We start from the raw sequence: 23,557 nt of genomic DNA, 5'->3' as shown, positions 1-23,557 counted from the left end.
TCGCGATCATCGGCCGCCCTCGTGTGCTGTCACTCGCGCATAAAATACAGCACATGACGCGTGGCGACGGCGTTATCGGCCTTGTACTTTGTACGGAAGATCACCGCCACAGCTACGCCGACAGTGACGGCAAAAATGCGTTTGGAGTGTCCATGTAATTACTACCGCAATAAAACTCGAAAATAGGTGAGTGTTTTAATGCAGGACGTAAAATATAATGCCCACCATAATAATCTGGTCGCATTTGATTGTTTTAGAATCTTGCCGAACTCAGAAGAATTCTTCGAAGATTTAGTTGGAACCACATAAATATATATAACGAGAAACTACCTAATGTTATATGACTTTTACCAGAGGAACGAAGCCAAGTACAGGGATGCTATGCAGGATGGGCCGAGTTTGGCGAAACTCCGGATCTTCACGAGCTCTGACGACACCCCAAGATGAAAGCACAAATGGTACCGAGACACAGTTTATCCTTCGGCACGTTTCCAGTTTCTTTGGTTTATCTAGATTCTCAGGGTGGCTATCATTCCTTGGGCGTTGCCTTCTGGGCGGTCGACAAACTGGGGCTCACGTGACCATACCGTCGGTGCATAGTCGTGCCTTCTTTCACTTGTTTGTCGTTCCACCAAGAGCATTACATGCAGAAGCAAGTTATGAAACAAATGCACTTAGTACATAATTAATAGTTTTTAGCGTGGTTTAGAAGCATTTTAAAGGTTATAAGATCCACACTGAATGTGTATTAGACTAATTTGTAATTTAGTACGCTGCGGAATATACAATGAGGGAATGCTGTGGTGACGTCATCACATCCATTCAAGGCGCGAACATGCCGGCTAAACATCAAAGAGGCCCAGTGTAAACACACTCGTGCAACGAGCTTGCAGTGCGCGACGTAGTAATCGGGCTCGACGATGACCACTATTTCTCCGATAGTTCTGCTCCTCCGTGAGCAATCTTTCTGTGCACCCTGCAAGACTGCCAATTGCTTCGGCGATCTTACAGATCGCAACGCGCACCTACTGTTCACAGCGTAATGCTGAAGAAACAACTTGTCCGGTGATGCTTCTATGAGTGCGCTGAGTTCGTCCACACTCCGTGACTGCGAGCGTCACGAATATCACGAAAGGAAGACATCCTATATAGCTACGATGCGACAAGGAGGTGGTGCCGGCGATGGATATCGCCACCAACACGGTGAAGGAGACATCGACAAACTACAGATAAGTATATATCTACTGTTATATATTTAGCATAATAATAGTGCACGGATTAAGTCACTTTCATAGTAACGAACTGACTGTCCAGCATTTTAAAAAAGGCATTGAGAAACAATGAGTGTTCGTACTTTTACATGCACGTGGGCTTGCGGAAATATGGAAAAGATAATGGTAACCTTCACTAACTTGGTGCGACAACAGAAATTCTTGAGTGACATTCAGCCCGCAGAATCTATGGAAGAGTATCTTTATCCAGGTGAAATGTCAATAGCAGGTACTGACATAAAACAGGAAACTTATACAAATATTTCCTGGTTTGAACAGCGCATGGAAGGCATTACCGAATCGTGATCAACATATCCCTGAAAGAAAGTTTAGAATCATTGCATTTTACCAGTTATGCAATATGGGACATAAGCCTGGAGGTTAACAAACAAACAAAGTCGAGGACTGTGCAGAAAGCGAAGTAGCAAAACTATGGGCGACACAGCAGGCCTACGAAGCGGCGAAGAGGCAAGACCTCGACGTCCCATCGTGGGAGGCCTAGGCTCAGCCGACTAAACTGCTGGTGCTCATTAAAGTTCACTCTCTCTCTCTTAACAAAACACGTTGAGGTGCTAGTTAGTGGTGCAGCATTTTTTCCTTTCTTAACAAGTAATCCAGTGCTACTTTTTTTAAGATTTCGATTCTACTTTTTGTTTGGATATTTAGCAACGCTTTTATGGTTACTTCACTTCGCATAATTTACGATACTTTGTTTAATGAGACACAGAATAGTAAAGACATTACCAGTAGGTTAATACTTAATATTTGGCTAGCTTGAAATATTCGGAAGTTCCGAATAGTTTCTTTTCGAATAATAATTCGAATAGTTAGAATGTAATATTCGATTGTGTAGTTGAAACGTTGAACACTCACTCACTCCAAAGTTTCAATAATTTTGTTACGTTCATATTGGGGCTTGTAATGTTTTACTGTGTTTTATCGCTGCTGGAGCTCATAAATCAGGCCATCAAGTATGTAGTGATACGCTTATGCATTGTTCTGCTAGCGCAGATAAGGACGCCGAAACGACTCCCATCTTTTAAAACAAGTTTCTGCGTTAAAGACCTAAGGACACACTTTACCGCACGTATTACGCAAATGTCGAATAATGCTTAACAATAAAACATACCTTAAATGACTTTTCGCAAATGAACTTGGCCACGTGCTCAGATGTAGTCAGCTATCTTTGTTTCTCGTGTGGTGTTTCCTGTCCTGCGTACATGTGATGGTGTGTGTGTCTGTATATGTGCGTATGTGTGTTTGTGTACGTGGAAATCATTTCTTACAATGCATTATTAGCGTGACTGCAACCGAAACTTATTTTTACAAAGCCCCCAAAATCTATTTCTCAATTCCCAAATTTCACAAAGCAAGCACGGCATTCGACGCTGTATTGGTCCCGCACGGGCTCTGGACGTTTGATCTACAGGGTATTTCAGCTAAGTCGGGTCAAAGGTTAAAATATCCACGTATGACGCTCCTCTTGCTCCTCGCTGCCCTCTTGGGCAACTCGAAGTAGTTTTTACTATAAGTGTAGGTAATTAATTAGCAATAATTTATTACATGGAAAAGCATAAACTTCAATGTGGACGTTGTAGGGTCTACTGACAAATGTCCCAATGATTATGTTTCCCGGTGATGGCTGCTGTGGTTTCAATATTTGTGGGTTGAAAAGAAAGCGCACGAGATCACAAAGAGTAAGTCGTGAATACTCGCTGGCGCGCAGCGACATTAGCGCCGCCAAACATTCCACGGACGAATGATCGCTTCTGCGTGCAGTAGTTGCTGAAAGATGATTGAAGCTGGTAGGCCATTCACATCAATCGGTTTTCATCGCGCTCTCACCAGATCTACCAGCGAAATGACTGGCTACGTGCGGTCTGTAGGCAGCAGTACCTACATTTCCCAGCAATTGAGACGCGACACTCGAATCCCATGGTAGCCGGCGCCTTTTGCCCCCGACTGTATGAACTGGGGCCACCGAGTTAATGTATTGGGGTACACAGTGAGAGCGAGAACCTTTATGACGCATTGTGACAGCATTTGGTCCCACGGCAGTCAGCTAGCATTCACCTCTGGCGCAGAAAATAACAAAAGAAGGTGGCAGCCGCTCGCTCCGAATATTGTGCTTCAATCGCTGAGCGCTGGAAAATTTTTGAAGTTGCTACGCGTCTTGTAGTATTAACATTAATAAAGTAACTGTTCATACGCAAGAGCTTCGTGTCCCTTAGGAATTGCCTGTCTTCGCATCCGGAAATGCAACGGCCCCTGTACTTGCGCTGCGAAGGCGAACTCTCAGACTTGTAGTCTCTATTTTTGCCACCTTATCAGGGCATCAGTTTCCTTTTAGAATATTTTGCTTCCTCGCACTTCCCAACTTTAGTTCATTGTGGTACATAACTGTTTGCCCTGCTTCTATGGTGAACCCAAACGCACCGGCATGTTCAAACTTGCCGCCACCGGCTGTTCCCGACGCGCTAAGCTGTGTGAAATTGACCATGACCGAAGATAGGGCTAGTTTCTAAGACATTGGAAATAACGAAACATTGCCAAGATAAATATAATTCCAACGGACAGAGAACGGGAATTTACAGACACATGTGCTATAGGCGAAGCAGCTCAAGAAACAAAAAAAAAAGGGAGACGTGCATCTCCTTTTTTTTGTCCATCATTTTAGAGTGCAGCCCTATGGCGCCCGTCCTGAGTTGGCCGTCTGCGCAACCGAACAAGCGAGCACAGCGAAGGTGGAAAGAGCAAACGCGGAGCGCAGAAGGGCATGAAACACGGCGATACCAAAGATAGAGCGCGAGGAGGAAAGCGGAGGAGGAGGGAGCAGCGAGACCTTCAGGGTGAAGAGGGATGTAGGGAGAAAGCGTGTGAATAAAATCGTAGTGCCGCGTTAGACGGGCTCTGCGGCGACGACTACAAGACTCCGCCAGAGTAGTGCACCGATGGAACGCTGAGAGCGCGTCGACCGATACTATATTTGGTAGTAAAGCACGGCATGACCGGAGGTCCGTCTGTGGCGGCTGCTGTGAATCGCGCCTCCGCGTCACCCACTCGCGGCCTCTCGCAATCACTCGATTAGCGAGTCAGTCGCACTACATTTCGCTCCGTTTGCAATGGGCCCCAAGAGACATGTCCGCGCCAGCCAATATATCGCGAAATAAGAACGCGCATAGATTTCGCATTAGGGGGTTAATTAATGGACGGCAAATTTTTTTACTGTACAACGAAACGGTGCAACCTGGGTCGAACCCGAAGGTGGTAGAATGTCTCGCAGCATTCTCGTAGCGTTCAGCTACGGTGGAAGGAATGGGGACTGAGAGCCGATTCCGAAAGTGGGGCTGAAGGTTAAAATGTCCCAAAACGTTCGCTTTGGTGAGGCCAATATGGAACAAACTGACTCTCCTTATTACGACCGAAGGAGGAAATTCATTAATTCTAGTGACCGAATTTAATCCAGAGCGCATACAAGTGCTCTACCTCGTGATGTGTGGGACGCGACGTATGCGTGCCAGCCATGTCAAAGAAATCTGAAGAAATGCAATTCGAACGTCATTGTGACGAAGTACTTGGGACGTCCGAAGTCCTTCATTATGCAGGTGACTTCATTGTAAAGGTCGCGCGACGCACAGCTCAAAGAAGAACGGAGACAGTGTTATTCCGTCGTTATACACGTGACTCCCTTCTATAGAGAGGTGCTCGACTGTAACAGGCGTCGGTATTAGAGAAGAATTCGTACGGTTTGAACATCGCGCTGCTCTGTTTGTTGAGTCAAGGGGCTCAATCGCACTTTGAATGCGTTTTAGAAGAAGTGTATTTCAACAAAACACGATACGAACACTGAGTCACAATGACAGCACAATTCCACCAGGACGATAATATTTACAAAGTACGAAACATTATATGCATGGTATTTTTTGAAAGAAGTGTTGCCATCAACATTCACTAAGATATAACGATATAGACACACGGAAAAGCAGTTACAAATATACTAATTGTCACATTACACAAAATGATGTTCAACTTGTGCAATTGGTTATGGTTATGTACAATGAGGATGTGACTTTACCTAATTTTGACGTAGTAGTTCTGCGGAAACCCGCAAGGTGGAGAGAAGTAATGAATAAAGGGAAAATGAGACATCCACCCGTTCGCAATTGCTGCGAACGGGTGGATGTCTCATTTTCCCTTTATTCATTACTTCTCTCCACCTTGCGGGTTTCCGCAGAACTACTACGTCAAACTCTTGCCTTTGCTTCGTGTTGTCGACAAATTCGACTTCGCTCTGCCATCTGCTAGCCGCCTGGTTAGCTCAGATGGTAGAGCGGCTGCCCCGGAAAGGCGGTGGTCCCGGGTTCGAGTCCCGGACCAGGACGAATTTTTCTTCAACTATGAGGCTTTTCTTTCGAGGAACCCGTATGGGTTTCCTTTGTAGCAATTGCTACGAACGGGTGGATGTCTCATTTTCCCTTTATTCATTACCTAATTTTGTAGCAATGCTTTAAGAAGTGTATATAAAAACAAGATCATGCATACGATAGCATGCGGAAATCACGGGCACCTACGTATTATGCATACTCAGTCACTACTTTTGATGACCTCACTACCAGAACCAGGCTCGTCAAAAATTAAGCCATACGCGTCCACTAGCCACCGCCAGCAAATGACCTGACCACTGTCGAAGGAACTCCTCTTCCCTAGGAGGAATAACTCCGCTGACAGAAACAAGAGTAGCTCAGAGTGGAGCCCCTTCAGGAGTGGAAACAGAACGTGGCAACGATGTCCCGGGGCAACTGCGTCGCGCTGGCTATGCCACAGACAGAAGGCCCCCGCAGGAATTAAAAGTCGCGCGAAGCGGCTACGCGAGCGGCCACCAGATGCAATAAAGCGGTTAACTCCAAGGCCACGGAAACCGGCATGCACGGCCCTCCAAAATACCCTAGCGGCGATGCATTGCTGATGCATATGTTTGTTGGATTCTTGAAGGGGGCATTTCGGACTCAGCGAAGATAGTGTTATGCCCCGCCGCTCTAGTTTATCACGCGTTAGGAGCACCTACCACAGCGGACGCCACATGAAGTCGCGTAGGTGGCCAGGCAGAAAGGACGCCCTTATCGCACCCCACGACACATAAATGGAGCGTGCGCCGCACGCTAGAGAAATTAGGAGAAGTAGTAAGGCTGACATTGCGTCCACAACATGGTTTTCGAGAACGTCCACATCAGAACTTAACTTTTGTGCGTGGCGATAAAATGCCACGACAGTGGAGTAAAATGCAGGTGCGTTTAATACTTGTGGTCCGCGATTTACGTGCACCCCTAGTAGCATGTAACGAATTTTTGTGCCAAGGAAATAGCAGACGAGTTCCCACGCGGGACACTGATCATGCTGCAGCAGGTGGAGCATAAATCACTGAGCAAGCAGCTCGCAGCAGACAAACACGGATGGGAACGCGAACTTGCCGCGAGAGCGGGGTTGCGCGAACGCCGCGGGAATTTCCACTTCTGTACTGCCCGACCAGAAGAGGGAATCAATCATTTAGTAACCCGTAATAGTGACTCTGCAACGTCACAAATGGCCGCAAAATACAGATTGTGCTAAGTACCTTCTTTCCAATAGGGGAAAATTATATGCTTGAACGTCCTAAATTTTTCGTCTTACATCGTCAGAGATTCCGCTGCACCATTAATAGGCGAGTTCACGGTCCCCACATACGGTCCATTGTGATTGGAGCCAAATTGAGGACGCGCCACCCTAAGTGTTACTGCTCATAATCACCGCACTGATAGTGGCAATCTTTGCAGTCTTCTGACAAATACTTCTTCTTGCTGTGATTAACGCGAAAATCAAAACAGTATACGAGCGCCGTTTCGGTAGTAGCGAACGTCTTCTAGCTCAATAGTCCCATGTACAGCCCTTAAAGAGCACCAACGCCATATGGAAGGTCATATTTGGCAAAAATGCGCCTTTTGAGAGTCAAAAAAACATCGCTGACCCTCATTTGCAAGAAGGAACGAAGGAATTTTATTGAAAGGGGTTGGGATGAAATGTTATGAGCTCTATGGGTGGGGCCCCAAGTCTAGGCTCCAGTGGTGGCTGTTGCCTGCCTGACGTGATCCAAAAGCACAAGCTGCATCTCCGGGTGAGACCTGGCGAGTTGTGCCTCCCATTGCTCCAAAGTGTTAGATAATTGAAATTTACCAAAAAAATATTTAAATTTGGTGGTCTATTTTGGCAGCCCCACGAAATGTGATATAGCGATGGTGAGCCGTCACAACACGGACAGGTGCGCCCATACAGCGTTGGAAAATTTTGTTTAATCTTTGTAGGTTTGGAAAAACCTCCGTTTGAATTCTCCGGAGGCCTATGGCGTCCTCAACTTCTAATGATTTGTGGGGGGCGCTGTATTTTTGTCGCGTGCCGGTCTGGTGAGCAAGAACTCCGCGAGCGGCCATTCGGGATAGGTCATTGTCCTCCTCGCTGAACTTCTCCTGGAATGTTTGGGGGGATTGACAGTGCTGTCGAGGCTCTGCTCGGTTTGTGAGCCCTCTAGCAAAAGCGTCCTCACTCTCGTTTCCCTCCAGGCCTGTGTGCCCGGACACCAGATCAACTTGTATCCATTTGTCAATATCCCGCCTAGTCAGTCAGTCCAGAACTTTACTGAGGTCCTGAGGAGGTTTAAGCCGTTGGAGATCGCACGCGGGGAGCTCCTTGAGCCGAAACCGTAGGCAATGCCCAAGTCGGGACGGGAACGTGGTGACGCTCCGACCGTTCTTGGGCCCTCTGGACGGCCTTGAGTTGGAGTTTGAGGTCCGGGCTTATGAGGGCTTCTTCCCATTCGGGCTCACTGGAGAGAGGGCCCTCTGGTAACGCGGTACATTGCCAAAGCATGTGCGAGAGTGAGCAATAGAGTTCTGGGCAGTCTGGGCAATTTGCCGGATTTCAGAGTTGTAGTGGCTTAGTAGGCCTCGTGACGGATACGAGTCCGTTTGCAGCATTCGAAACGCGGCCGCCTGCGCGCATTCGAGTTTGGCGTGCGGGAGCAGGTATTTCATTCTGCCTTTACGATAGCGTGATGTGATTTCTTGATAAGTGAGTAGCGGGTCATTAAACTGAATGTCCAGCCCCTCGGAGGCCGTGGGACTGTCGCGACGGGCAAGTTCTCGCGCATGGTCGTGGGCCGTTTCATTGAGGTTGGGTTTTTGCGGGTGAATGTCTTTCCCCATCTGAGCGGAGAACCAGGAGAGGCATCGTTTGCACTCTTTTGAGCTCGCTAGTAGTATATGCGCTACCTCTTTCGATACGTTGCCGCTTTCGTAAGCCCGAATTGCAGCACGCGAATCGGTGAGGACTTGGGTAAATGTGGGTAAATGTGGACATGGCTAAATCCCGCCTAGGAGATCTTTAACATTTATGGGGACGCGGCCGTTCAAAAAGAAACGGCACGCATCCTGCGAGTCGGAGATGATAATCGTGTGTGGTTCTTCCCTCCGTTCTTGCTCTTTGATCGCCAGGGCAATCGCAAAGCATTCCGCCTTGGCGATCGAGGACGTGTACAGGGAGGCACTGATGAACATTCTCCTGTCGCTGCGAAGTGCTGTTGCAACGACCCGTCTCCAGTTGTACCTGGAAGTGTCCACATACAAAACATTTGTTTTTTAGGTGTTTACGGAGCCATCTTACTCTCTCCTCTGTCCGCTTTTTGTTTTGGTTTGGGTCCATATTCTTGGACGGTAGTGTGACCGAGATGTTGCATCGGACGGGATCCGGGATTGCCACCAGTAGCTCGTCCAGGTTCGGGGGGCACCCTAGCGAGTATTTCTCTCCCCGCCCTCGCCTGGCTTAGCCGACTTCGCTGTGCGGTCAGTACTGCGGTCTTTAGCTCGGAGTAGGTGTTATGGAATCCGATCTCTAATAGTTTTTGGGTTGATGTGTCTACTGCTAGCCCTAGGGCCACTTTTTAGGCGCTCCTAATGATAGACTCGATGTTTGCTTCTTCACTTTTCATTAGTGTGTGGAAAGGTACACTGTACGTTATCTTACTCACTACAATGGCCTGTACAAATCTAATTGTGTCCGCCTCCTTCATTCCTTTTTGTGATACGTGATTCTTTGCATCATTCTGGCAACTTGTTTCGTCGCTGATTTTAACATGTTTATTGCGTGGTCTGTTCTTCCGTTACTGTGAACCCAGTAACCCAGAATTCTTGCAACGGTTACCTCTCTTATTTTGACTCCTTCAATTTGTATGTCGATGTCGCCATTATATTTGTATCTTTTTTCATGTACCCAGATAATTTTGGATTTATCTGGGGCACAAGTGAGCCCGCTGGTCCTGGAGAAAGTTTCAGCTGCTGTTGCAGCCCCTTGGAGTGTCTGCTCCTTGCTAGCCAGGCATCAGCGCGTTGCCCGATAAAGTGATATCATCCAAATATAAGGTGTATCTCAACTGCGGTACATCATCCAGGGCCCGCGCGAGTCTTCTCCTGGCGATATTAAAAAAGCAAAGGAGAGATGATGGCTCCTTGAGGGTACCTTTGTTTGGCATCTGAAAAGGTTCCGACGTGACTTGTGCTACGCTTATTGCAGCACTCCTCCCTGTTAGGAAAGCATTTATGTAATTGAAGATGTTTTCACCACATCCGATGTTGTTTAATTCGCATAGGATGGCCTTATGCGAGATATTGTCGAACGCACCTTTTAGATCAAGGGCTAGTAATAAATGCTCCCCTCCTTTGGGTACGGAGCTCAAGACTTCCTCCTGTAATAGGAGGAATGCGTCCTGAGTGGAGAGGCCACTGTGGAAACCCAGCATAGTGGCTGGGAATAGGCCCTTGTCCTCTGTGAAGTTTTGAAGGCGAATGTGAATAACCCGTTCAAAACGCTTCCCCTTGCACGACATCAGAGATACGGGTTTCTGTGCCTGCAAGAATGGCTTCTTCCCGGATTTCGGTGTCATCATTTTGACTTCTGTTCATTCATCGGGGATCTTCCCTTTGAGCCAATAGTGTTCGTTAAAATGGTTTGTCACCGCCTTCATGACCTTATCGCTGAGGTTCCTAATCATTGCGTTTGTAATTTGGACTGCACCAGGGGTAGTATTTCTTTTTGCCGCCTATCTGCCGCAAAGAACTCTCCGTTGGTTATTGGGCCGTCGAGGCTCTCGTTTATAACACCCGTGTAGTTAACTGGACTCTTGGTAGTATTGGTGTCTTCTCCGATGTAGGTGACGACGACGAAGTGTTTCTATCATAGAAGGCTTGTACCTTTGTCTCGCTTTATTTCTTTCCAAACTCTGGGAGCTGCCGCTCCGGTGTTGCGGCAATGGACGAAGACGCCCTCGAAGACCTTCCTGGAGCCAAGCCATCACGTGGGGTCGCGTCAAGGAAACGTGGAAATGCGTCAAGTGACACAGACAGCGAGGCAACCTAGTTGTACTCGGACAGCGTCGACTCCTCGGACGACAATTTCACGCTTGTCATGAGCCGAACCACAAAAAGAAGACTGCTGCGGGGGTCATTGTCGCCAAGTGTCTCCACCGTGAAGACAACACCACAGCGCTGGCCGTACACTATGCTCTTCATGCCTGTGGAACCAGTGTCAAATCTGCGACTCCTAAACAGGCAAGTCCTTTCTGCGTTTCTTGAGGGAATCACGCCAAACGAGATAAAGGACGTGAGAATAAACGCACGGAAGAATGTCCTTGCAGTAGATGTTCTACACCGTAGTGCACTGCAAAGCCTGCGGCACGTTACGGAAATCGACAAAGTGCAAGTGCGATCCATGATACCTACTGGCTACAATGGCACTATCGGCGTCATTTATGGTGTCGATATTTCTATAACAACCGATGACTGACCCATATTAATAAAGCCAACTACAGAAGGCACTCTTATCACGCACATCGCAAGACTTGGCAACACCCGTTGCTTGAAGCTGTGGTTTCATGGAGACCGCCTTCCCTACACGTCAACGTTTTCTACGTCCGCCATCCAGTCAGCCCATACGTACCGAAGCCCCTGCAATGCTACAAATGCTGCAAGATGGGACACGTAAAAGGTGTCTGTAGGAATAACCTCGTGTGCCCACGGTGCGCCGAATCTCATTCAGCAGATGCCTGCCTCGCAACTGTGTTAAAGTGCCCTAACTGCCATTGTACTCATGAGGCCTCATCCAATGATTGCCCGCGGGTGAGGAACGAGCGAGCAGTAATCAAACGTATGGTACGGGACCATTCAACACACAGAGAGGCTGCGGCTACTTTCAGGCGACGACCACATCGGCACCGAGGAGCAGCACGAAAAGTCACGTCTACTGAAAGATATACACCATCTTCCGGCAAAGCGGCTACCATATCAATGCCAACTTCCACAAAGACCGACAGTGCGAAAACGAAGACTGGGGCAACACTCTCACCTCCTGAAGAGTGGCCTACACTTCCACGAGCACAACCTGCCTCGGAGTCACATCAAATTGCGCCACCCTCAATGACCTCACGAACCGCGGATGGGACGACGACTGAGGATCGCCAAGTCATAGTGATGCTGAAGTCACTTATGGACGCCATGCGCACTCTACTGAGCAGCATGAAAATCCCGTCGGCACAGAGCGCACAGCAGGTACTGGACACCTTGAGTCCGGTGCTTGCGGCTCTAGGGTAAAACCACGGCCCGAGAGACTCCGTCGTTTCAAGAGGAAGTCAAGAATGCATCTGTCTTTCAGTGGAACGCCAGAGGGCTTAAGTCACGCATGTCCGACTTTAGACAGTTTGTCTTTACGCACCAGTTCCCCATTATCGTGATTTGCGAGCCCAACCTATCAGCTCCCATCAGACTGTCCGGGTATAAGTGCTTTATGTCCTCTACCCACGGACAGTGCAGCAAGGTTGTTGTGTTTATACGCCGTGACATGACTTATGTACATCACCCAGTACCTCCTGAAGAAGCAAATCAAAAATTGGAGGACGCTTAAGCTTCGCCTTCAAGAGTGGAACGCGACAGCGTTCCCGTCGACCCGCCAAGGGGTGTAAGACAATGGGCTACGGCGCAGCGACAACGCGCCCCGCATCGGACGCGGTGAGCGTCGAGCAACGCAGCGTTCGGCGCGACAACGAAATGTGCGCCTGAGCAAGCGACGCACGCCTGAGCCTTAGAAACAGCTCGTTTCTAAGGCAACACCGCGTTCACTAGAGGCGCTTTTGTACCGCTTTGAAGTATCGAACTCGTGGCTCAGTGGTAACGTCTCCGTCTCACACTCCGGAGACCCTGGTTCGATTCCCACCCAGCCCATCTTGGAAGTTGCTTTTTATTTATGAAGTTCCTGCCGTGATTTATCGCTCACGGCCAACGCCGCGGACGCCGACACCGCCGCCGACGACACCGGCTTTTCTGCGACACGAGCTCCTTAACGCTATCGCATTAATACGTTTGCCTAAGAGTGAAGAAGAAAACGCTCCCGTTCACAATTCTTGGAGCCTATTTATGTCCAGCAAGTTGTCTAGATTGTGAGCGCCTACGGGGAATTTTAACATCGACTCCACAGCCGTGGGTGCTCACTGGAGCCTTTAACGCCCACCATTACCTATGGGGAAGCTCCAAAGTTACCTCTAGAGGCAGAACGTTGGTGTCCTTTGCCTCTGAACGCGAATTTTGCTTGCCAAATGATGGAAGCCCTACTTATCTGCGTGGATCAGCGTATAGCAGCTGCTTGGACCTAACCTTCGTTTCACGTTCGCTTTCGAAAAGAGTGCACTGGTTTTCGGATTTAGAAACACGGGGTAGCGACCACATCCCAACCTATTGTAAGATCGAAGGTTTGACTAGCTCCAAGTCCTCCAGAACCGTCCAGCGCACCGATTGGCCTAAATACAAAGTAATAATGGAAGACTGTTGCGTGCCGGCACCTCCTATAACCTACAGGGCGCGATAAAGAATGCCATGCAAACAACCACGCATTTGGTTTTGAGGAGTTCTTCCCGCACCGATTTCGACATCGAACTAGCAAAACTTAGAGCATTCGCCGTCGTGCGGAGCGAAGATATAGACGCACAAAGTCCAATCATGATTTGAGATTGGCCAGATGAACACAAAAGAAAATACAGCGTCACATGAACAAGCTGGCTTCGCAACAATGGGCATCCTTTTGCGAGTCCCTGGATCCGCAAAAACCTTTGTCGATTATATGGAGGACTGTTCGTGGCCCTCGCACAACCTTTGGTCAGCGCCACCCGTTTAAATCTCTGGCACTTTATCTACAATGTAGAGATATTGACATCGCTGAATCTTTCTGCGGAAAGATTGCTGCCGAGGAAAATTCCGATGGAACGGGTACGGGAACGCTCGACCACCCACTGTTCTCACGCGATCCCCGCATGGAATGCCCTTTTTCTATGGAAGAACTAGAAGCTGCGCTGGCTTTGTGCAGGCGTTCTTCAGTGCCAGGACCTGACGGCATTACATACTGTGCCCTGTGTAACCTAGGAGACCAAGCTCGGAAGGCACTCTTGCTCCTGTACAACGACTCCTGGCAGACGGGTACGGTCCCGCAAGAGCGGAAGTCAACTCACCTCATTCCACTTCTCAAAGTTGGCAAGTCGCCTTTGGACATTTCCTCATACCGTCCGATCGCACTTGCCAGCTGTGTCGGAAAAACAATGGAAAGAATGATTTTAACAAGTCTGGAATGGTACTTAGAGTGCTATGAAATCTATCCACATGCTATGGCAGAATTTAGACGGGGCCGTTCGTCCACAGACAGCGTTGTTGACTTGTTAACATTTGTGCAACACCAAAACGCCTGTAAGCGGCTATCTGCTGCTCTGTTTCTAGATGTTAAAGGAGCTTATGATAATGTCACCCATGAAGCCATCCTTAGCCCATTAGAAGCCGTCGGACTTGGTGGTAAGATGTATATGTGGGTTTGCAACTACTTACAGAGGAGACCATTCTACGTGCACACAGAAAATGGCCCGATATCCGAACATTGCGGTAGCCGAGGAGTCCCTCAAGGAGGAGTGCTTAGCCCCACTCTTTCCAATCTCACCCTCAGTCGATTAGTTTACAATCTGCGAAGCACCGTACGACTTTCCATCTATGCGGACGACATCTGCATTTGGGCATCAGGTGTGACACGACTTCAGCTTCGCGCTCGGCTTCAGAAGGCAGCCACAATGACATCTTGCTACCTTCGTGCACAAGGACATGAAATTTCATGCGGAAAGTGCGCAATAGTGGCATTCACGAGGAAGCCAATGTCTCGTTACAGCGTATCTATTAACGGACAGCCTTTACCATACAGGAGAAGTCACAGATTCTTGGGAGTCGTAATTGACAGAGACCTGTCTTGGACTCAGCACGTCAGTTACGTGAAAACGTGGCTGACTGCTATCTGTCACCTGTTCAGGTTCCTTGCAGGAAAAAGTTGGGGAGTATCTATACACGGCTATGTTACAGCTGTACATGGCGTTGTTCGTTGGATTCCTGCGATACAGCCTGCCTGCGATATCCAACACCTGCAAGAATAACCTGCGTACGATTCAGATTATTCAAGCCCAAGCCCTTAAGATATGTCTTGGCTTACCACGCAGGGCATCAACGGCTGAAACCATTGCTCTTGCGCAGGATTACCCAATCACGACGCACATTACCGTTGAGACAATGCGTATGCATCTCAGACATTATGCTAGGACCCCTTCCCACCACTCGGTGAGCCTCACTGCTGCAAGGCCCTGCTCGACATTTAGCGGTATTGTCAGTGGACATCGTGCGTCGTTTACTTCAGGGTACGCACCTGCAGCCAAGCCAGCGTTTCCTCCGTGGTGTTTGAGCCGTCCACAAGTACATATAATAATTCCGAGACTACAGAAGAAGACAGATCTACCGGCCCCTGCTCTAAAACAGCTGAGCTTACTTCTGCATGAAAAGTACAGCAACCACGTGCACATCTATACCCATGGATTGACTACGTCGTGTAGTTCTTCTGGTGCCGTGGTTATACCAACGCGAGGGATGACACTGCGGTTCAAGACATCGCATGTCACGACCTCAACGGCGGCAGAACTAACGGCCCTGCGTCGAGCACTAGAATTCATTGATTCTGAAAGACCTAGAAAATGGGCTGCATTTTGTGATTCAAAACCGGCACTACAGTGCACGCAGTCAGTTCTCCGACACGGATGTCATGACCAAGTGACATACGAAGTCGTGAAACTTTACCATGATGTCCAACAAAAAGGTCACGCGGTCGTTTTTCAATGGGTACCTGGCCATTGTGGAATCAGTGGCAATGATTCCGCCGATAACGCTGCTCGCACAGCGCATCAAGAAGAGTAAAGCGTTCCAATTCCGCTTTCGAGGACTCACGCTGCAAGGAAGCTTCGACAGCTGGCACGCAGTCTCACAGTGACCGAGTGGAACTCTCCAAACTTACGACTTGCGCGACTACATCGACTAAACCCCTCCCTGCAACTCCGACCTCCACTCGGACTTCCTCGACGTGAAGCTACGCTTCTCTGCCGCCTTTGGTTAGGAGTGGCCTTCACAAAGGCATACTTTACATTAATTGGAGTGACTGATAGTGCAGCATGCGAGGTCTGTGGCCCCGAAGAAAACATCGACCACCTGCTGTGCCACTGTCCAAAATATGCCCCAGAGAGACAAGAACTTTCCAAAGCTTTCCAGAAACAGGACAATCGGCCGCTTTCTGTGCAGGTGCTGCTGGAACACCGCCCCCATCGCCCGTCGGCCCATAAAGCGGTGAAGGTGCTTTTGTGCTTCTTAAGGACGACGAGTTTGTGCGACCATCTGTGACTATTAATGCAATTTCTGTAAGACCACACGCGTCAGCGAACTCGCCGCAATTTCCTTCTTTCCTTCCGTCCTCTCTCTCCCTGTGATCTTTCTTTTCCCCTTTCCCATTCCCCAGTGTAGAGTAGTCAACCGGACGTAATTCTGATTAACCTCCCTGCCTTCTACTTTTCTCTTTCCTCCTCCTTCTCCGATGTATCTGTCTTTAAGGGCTTGTATTAACCTTATCCGTACCCGGAAACTCGTCCGTAATTCTCTGTAATATTTTACTCGTCACCGATTTTGATTTTTCTGGGTCGAGCATGTTCCTCAGGATGGCCCACCTTTTTGCAGTGCTCAGAGAGTCCTGCAGCGAACTGCAGAACTGGATCAATCCCTCGGATGCAATTTCGCTAGCGTATGGATTCGCCTCTTCCGCTAGAGCAGCAATACTGCGGAGGAGGTTCCTATTCAATCTCTGGTTTTTCCACCTCTTCAGCAGAATGCGCCCGCTCTCCCACAGGTGGGGCAGGTGCCTGTCTAATGCAGGCGTCTCTGCTGTTCATGCGAAGCGTTTAGATTTTTCCTTGTGTGACAATCTTATGTATTCTGACCAGTCTATCATCGACTCCGGTGCGGAGTTGGGTGGGGGACCGTGTCGTCTTAACCTTTCCCAGTCAGTGATCAACACGTCCCCTATGACCCTGTGTACTTTGGGGGTCGAGAGGGAAATGTTGATTATGTAGTGAGCACTGCCTAGATTCTCTTAGAGATTTGTCCACGTGGCATCCTTAACATTACGTGTAAAGGTGAGGTCTGGGAACGTGTCTCTGCTTACGCTGTTACCCATCCTCGTAGACGTGGTGGGGAGCGTAATTAGGCTCAACCCTAGTTTGGATACGGCGTGCTCAAGACGCGTTCACTTGGGAGAATCACTCGGATAGCCCGAAGTGGTGTTGGGTGCGTTATACTCTCCCAACGCCATAAGTCTGTCTCTGGCCCGAGCAATTTTGACGGCCTCCGTAAGGGGTTCTGCAAAGTAATATTTTCTATCTTTAGAAGGACTGTATAGATTTACTATGACTGTCTTTGCCCTGCGTCTCTTCAGAGGAAAGAGGCTAATTATTTGATGATTTATCTCTAGGCTTTCTATATCTTCTACCGTTGCTGCAATACTATTGCTAACCAGTGCGGCTACGCGGGGATAATTGAGATCTTGGAGACAGTAATATCCCCGTAGTTTGACCATCTTTGGGCCAACTTCCTGCAGGCGTATTACGTCTGGCTCAATCGGAGCCGAGTTTATGTGATTTTGGAGTGCTGCTGCGCGCTTGTGAAAAGTGCGAGAGTTCCAGTGCCAAATATTTCATTGTTCTGCACTTTTCGTATTATTTTTGGCCATGCCGTATGGGCGTATACGCGTCGTCGCGGGCCGTTATGATGATTTTTCACTAACCGGGGTGGAGAGGGGGCGTTTATGTATTGCCCTCTGCAATCCTCCCACGGCTTCGTTAGCGTACTGCCTCTTAATGCTGAGTTCTTCTCCGACGAAAGCTTTAACTTCAGACATTAAATCGCTTAAAAGTTTATTGAAATTTGCTATACCTTCCCTGTCTTCCTGAACCTGGGTCTGCACTTGCTGTATTACTTCGCTGCGTTGTGACGGGGTACCGAATGTGTCTTTGCCCATCCCGTCGTTCGTTTCATTTTTCTCTTCGTGGGTAGGACACTTTTGCGCTTCTTTCATACCGTCGTTAGGGTTGCCTACCGACCCTGAGTTTTGGAGTGTTTTAATGGCGCTTTCGAACTTTTTCTCCATTGATGAGATTGCTGAATGATACTCTCTACGTTCTGCGGCCATTTGATTTCTAAGCTGTTTAATTTCTTCTGTAATTCTTTTATTCTCTTCTATAATTTTCCTATACTGCTGGTTATCAGTTATTTGGGCACTGGCAGGCATTACCGTCACCCAGCTCACCTGGTTGGTTATCCTACCGGCGGCTGCTGTTTCTTCCTCTGCTTTCCCGACCTGGGGGGAGCTCTTCCCTCCGCTGCTACAAGATGTGTTCTTCAAGCTGGGTTTCTCGGGGGTCTCCTCGGGTCTATTGGTTTTAGTTGGTTGTTGCCGGCTCCTTGATCTTGACGGCGATCAGGATCCCTGCTGGCTCCGAGGTAAACCAGCGATGAGGCTTTTGCCAATGCTTCGCGAGCTGAGGGAATTCCCTCTCCGAGTTGGTCCATTGTGTTTTTCTTCGGGGCTGCACCACACGCGATATTCGGGGAGGCACGTTCTTCCGTTTCCTTCTGCACGATTTGTCTCCCGTCGCGTGCTCCTCACCGTATATGGCGCAGTTTGGGACACATTCGTGTCCTTGGTTTGGATTAGATGCCCCACACTCGGAGCACACGTTGGCGTTCGGAGTCTGGCACAGGTCGGTTCGATGTCCTGCTGACCGGCAGCTCTTGCAAACTTGTATGGTGGGCTTCTAGGAGTAACAGACTGTCTCTGCACCGATGAAGTAGACGCACCTCGGTAGTACGTTTCCCGTAAAAGTTATTATTGTTGACTTCAAAGAGCCCAGCATCCTGGCTCTCTCTATGTTCACCCCTTGAGTCCGTATTTGCAGGTTGGCCATAATTTCGCCCTGGGTGGTTCCGGGTGGTAGTCCGTGAACGATACCTCACAAGACGTCCTCAGGGTCTGCCACGTACGCGTCAAAGGGGTGAATCAGTCCTCTGATATTTAGCTGGCTGATCTTTCTCAGCCTGCCCGCCACTGGTTCGTGTGGCGAGGATATTACGATATTCAATCCGGGGTGGACTCGAAGTAAAAACTCTCTCCTCCAAAACTGTTCCGGCAGGCCTCTATCTCTGCCACAGAGAGCTCTGATCTGAGCAGATTCTTGACTATGAAGCCTTTTCGTGGTCGCAGAATAGCCTTTATATCCTCCTTTGGGAGGGGCGGCAGGCCGCGGCGTTTTCTACATCGGCAATCCCGCTTGGTTTGGTTCACTCCTCCTGCGGCGGCGGACGAGTTGGCCAGTGATTTTTCATTTCTCTCTTCCCTTCCCTTCTCGGGTTCTTTTTTCGCTCGTTTGATTTTTGTATTTTTTTTGTCTGCGTAATAGACCGGTGCACAAGCCGTCGTCCGTCAACGGTGTTGCGTCCGTCCACGCACAAGGGAGACCCGCGTCGGTGTTCTCGTTGGCGGGACCCACGGCAGCGTTCCTCTCGTTGTCGAAAGACGCGACACTCGACGCCCGCGTTTCCTCATTCCGCTCGTTGCCAAACGCTACTCGCTTCATTTGCGTGGTTCTGCGACGCCCGAGAAGGGCAGGGAAGCTCCTCGTCGACTTCCATATGATCGAAAAGTCGTTAAGCCTCTTTAGGCATGCAGTCGACCGCCGTTTTCCACCGCGCAAGACTCACTCGTTTCTTGACAAATACGTAGGTTTTCGCGCTCAGAAGTCCAAATGTGAGGCAAATATCGCTCACCTTTGGTTTCTTTCTTGGCGAGAGAATGTCGGAAAAAGTCAGTTTTATGGTTGTTAGAAAGTCCACGCACACACACTCGTCGCCGCACCCCGCACATACGAGCGTCTTCGCGCTGCGCCGCCGACCGAAGCCGTTGTTAGGGTTAGCTTTGTCACGTGGGTGGTCAGGCAGAAAGGACGCCCTTATCGCACCCCACGACACATTAATGGAGCGTGCACGGCACGCTAGAGAAATTAGGAGAAGCAGTAAGGCTTACATTGCGTCCACAACACGGTTTTCGAGAACGTCCACATCAGAACTTTACTTTTGTGCGTGGCGATAAAATGCCACGGCCGTGGAGTAAAATGCAGGTGCGTTTAACACTTGTGGTCTGCGATTTATGTGTACCCCTGGTGGCATGTAACGAATTTTCGTGCCAAGAAAATAGCAGACGAGTTCACACGCGGGACACTGATCGCGCTGCAGCAGGTGGAGCAGAAATCACTGAGCAAGCAGCTGGCAGCAGACAAACACGGATGGGAGCGCGAACTTGCCGCGAGAGCGGGGTTGCCCAAACGCCGCGGGACTTTCCACTTCTGTACTGCCCGACCAGGAGAGGGAATCAATGATGCAGTAGCCCGTAATAGTGACTCTACAACGTCACAAAAGTACCACACACGGCCGCAAAATACAGATTGTGCTAAGTACCTTTTTTCCAATAGGAGTAAATCATACCCTTGAATATACTAAATTTTTCGCCTTACATCATAGAGCAAGAAATTAAACAAGAGGGGACACTCATCGAAAACTGCAACAGGAAACACGTCACGCCTAGTTTCAACTCCATCCGTTAGTTGACACGAGCATCACAAAAAATGAATGTGAAATAAACTTACAGACAACGCTTTATTTTTTTTATTGTTTCCCACTAAAAGTGAAAAAGTTTTGCGTGTAAATGAACTTATACTTTGCTACTCATTTTTCTTGCGTTGTCTAGCAACAAGCTAGCGGCACGCCAGTCGCGCGTGCATACCTCATGCGCCAGACAAGCCGCAGCAGTGAGCGAGGCCGGCTGCGCATGTGAAGCTCGCGTGCTCGGCGACCCGTCTCTTTTGTATGTAGCCCGTTTTTTTGGTCTCCCACCGTTCTTTTGTGTTCCGTCTGTATTTAGACACGGCACAGCTGCACTACTGGACTACAGCAAGGTAAGGAACTTTGTTTGAAAGTCTGCAACGCACTTCAAGCACATTTAGGCTTACTGCGCAAAACTGTACCTATATTGTGACGCAGTTATCGAAAAACAGCTCCGCCGTCCAAGCCTAGTTAATTTGAGCTAATTATTCGTACTGGGAGATGTTTGCAACGCTTTCTGAGCCCAAGCATAATTAAAACCTATTTTGGTAGTTTTTGGGCGCGCTCGCTGCACCTGGCCTTGTGACGAAAGCACCTTGGCCATGTGACGCAGTTTCGCGTGTACTGAATCGTACCAGGACAAGTTTTGGCGCTTTCTCTGACCCCAGACATTATTGTAACTAATTTCGCTACTTTTTGGAGTACTTTTCAAGCACAGTGGCCGCGCTCGGCGTAGTAGCGCTGTTAGCGAAAAGCAGCTCGGCTGTTTGCCGCAGGTAGTTTAGCGTGTACTGAATATTAGTGGTAGAAGTTCGTGACGCATTCTCTGACCCGAAAAAGTATTGTAATTCATTTGGTAACATTTCGGGATATCTTGAGGCATGCTCGCCGCGCCTGGGGTTGTGAAGATGTGAGCAAAAAAGCAAGCCGGCCATATTGAGTTAGTTTTGCGTGTACTGAATTTTAGTCGGACACATTTGTGACGCATTTTATAGCCCTACAACAACATATACCTTATTTCGGTACCCACGCTTGTCGAAAACGCGACGAGCGATTGCCGAGAGTGATAACAGGGGAGTGTTGCTTGCGCCGGCACGACGCGTAAGAGATAACATGGAGGAGCTCAAGAACATGACATTTATGTATTCTAAGCGACTGAAAACAGGCTTTGCACCCACGAATCTGTCTTGAGTGCGACTAGAAGGCTTTGTGCGAGCGTGTAACGCGGTCTGGCTCAGCCTGTGTTGCAGCCACCTCTGTACTTGGCATACCATCGCGTCGACTGAGGACAAGTTGTTTTGGGAACGCGCAGTCGCCCGTGTATTTGTGCTCTTGAAGTGCAGGAAATAATGCCCGGGAAGGGAGGGATGCTTGGAAATCGGATGTTTTCTTCACATTTTATGGCATTGTTTGGGAGGAGTCTTTGCTACGAAATGTACGTAAAAGTGAGTTTATGTGTAATGCCGCTCATTCACCACTTACGCACGTTTCGCCTCTACACGCAATACTCCTGTCAGGTCTATATACCAAAATGATACGTGCATGTAATTTACTTTCTTTCAGCTGATGGCATCCGGTGGAGCTTCGTACGGCAACGACAGCTGCTTACCTGGTGCCACAACTTTGGATGAATGCAGAAGAAGCCCGGAACGAGCATTTATATGGAACAAAATAAAGATTTCATCATTTCAGAAGACGTCTTCCGTTTTCTTTATGAAATTGCGCCTGACAGATTCGGCGCAGTCTTGTAAAGGTCGTTCGCAATCAATTCTACTAAACAATGAAACGATTCCACGCCAAGGCCACGCGGGGTTCAGCAGAAGCGAAAAAAAAAAAATGCCGCGCCGAGCACCGGAGCCGGCGCGGCGTGTACCAACTGGCGTTCAAAACGCGCGCGCCCAAAACCAAAACCGGAAGGTGTTACTACCATCCGCTTGGTGTGTAACTGTCAATTTGGCCGCTGGGCTCTATGGGAGTGTCCGCTCTCGTTGACATTTCTTTCTGTATGCTTATATCGTCAGACAGTCCGATGCACCATTAATAGGCAAGGTGATAGTTAAAATCTTCCACCCATTGTCATTGGAGCCAAGCGGAGGGCACGCAACTCTACATGTTATTGCTCACAATCACCGCACTGACACTGGCAATCTTTGCAGTCTTCTGACAAATACTTCATGTTGCTCTGAGTAAGCCAAAAATCAGAGCAGTGCTCTACTACAGTTTCGGTAGTAGCGAACGTCTTTTCGCTCAATTGTCCCATGTAGAGCCCTTAAGGAGTACTAACGCGATGTGGAAGGTCATAGTTGGCAAAAATGCGCCTTTTGATAGCGTAGAAAAACACATCGTCAAAGCCGACCCTCACTTGCAAGAAAAATCGCATTACGTGAATATCACCATGTAGGTGTGATGTTGTGATACTTGCACTGACCCAAGTTGACGTCAAAAAGGGTTCATTGATGCTCGAGCGCCAGATTCCTGTGGGCTCCTGAGTCACGTGCCCAGTGGCACACACCTAACAGCCCCATGATAAATGCCCAATAGTAGGTATTTTATAAAATTTTTATACATCGTCGGTGAATTTTTTGTAGTCTTCCGCTGTTTAAATGATCATATACACGACAATGTTCACCGGCACATCAAAGTACATCTGGAATATAAATGCTGGAGCTACGCGTCTTAGCTTAGCCCGGTGAGCTCTGATGCCGAGGTGCACTTGAATCGCAATTCGCACTAGTTTCCTACATTATAAAGTACCTGATGCTAAGAATCTGGCCTGCCTGTACAAGCGGCGAACTTTTTCAAAAGGAGACATCAGGAAATTCGTTTACCGGCAGGTCAGGCCTTAATACCTGCAGTGCAAAATTACCGGAAGCTCCGTCAGCGCCTTCGTCCTGTCGTCTGCTTCACATGCCAGTGCTGTGACTTCTGCCGTTCGCGGCGCTATCCGCCAGCATGTCGCTGACGCTCCGATGGCGCCTTACGACGGGCCCCACGTGCCAACGGGTACAGAAATGGCTGTAACTTCTTTTGTCGAAACGATTCCGAAAGAAATTGTACGAGAGTTTCATCTACTTCTCATTATACTTTAGTTTACAGTGAAGCAGCAAATTTTTTAAAGTCCCGTTTGCTGTCGATAACTGGGTTACGGGAGGGAAGCAAACCGCCCTATGG

The sequence above is a fragment of the Dermacentor variabilis genome, chromosome 3 (assembly GCF_050947875.1).
Source record: "Dermacentor variabilis isolate Ectoservices chromosome 3, ASM5094787v1, whole genome shotgun sequence".
NCBI classification, from domain to species: Eukaryota; Metazoa; Arthropoda; class Arachnida; order Ixodida; family Ixodidae; genus Dermacentor; species Dermacentor variabilis.
The sequence above is the reverse complement of the archived record's forward strand: the minus strand, read 5'-3'. Positions refer to the sequence as shown.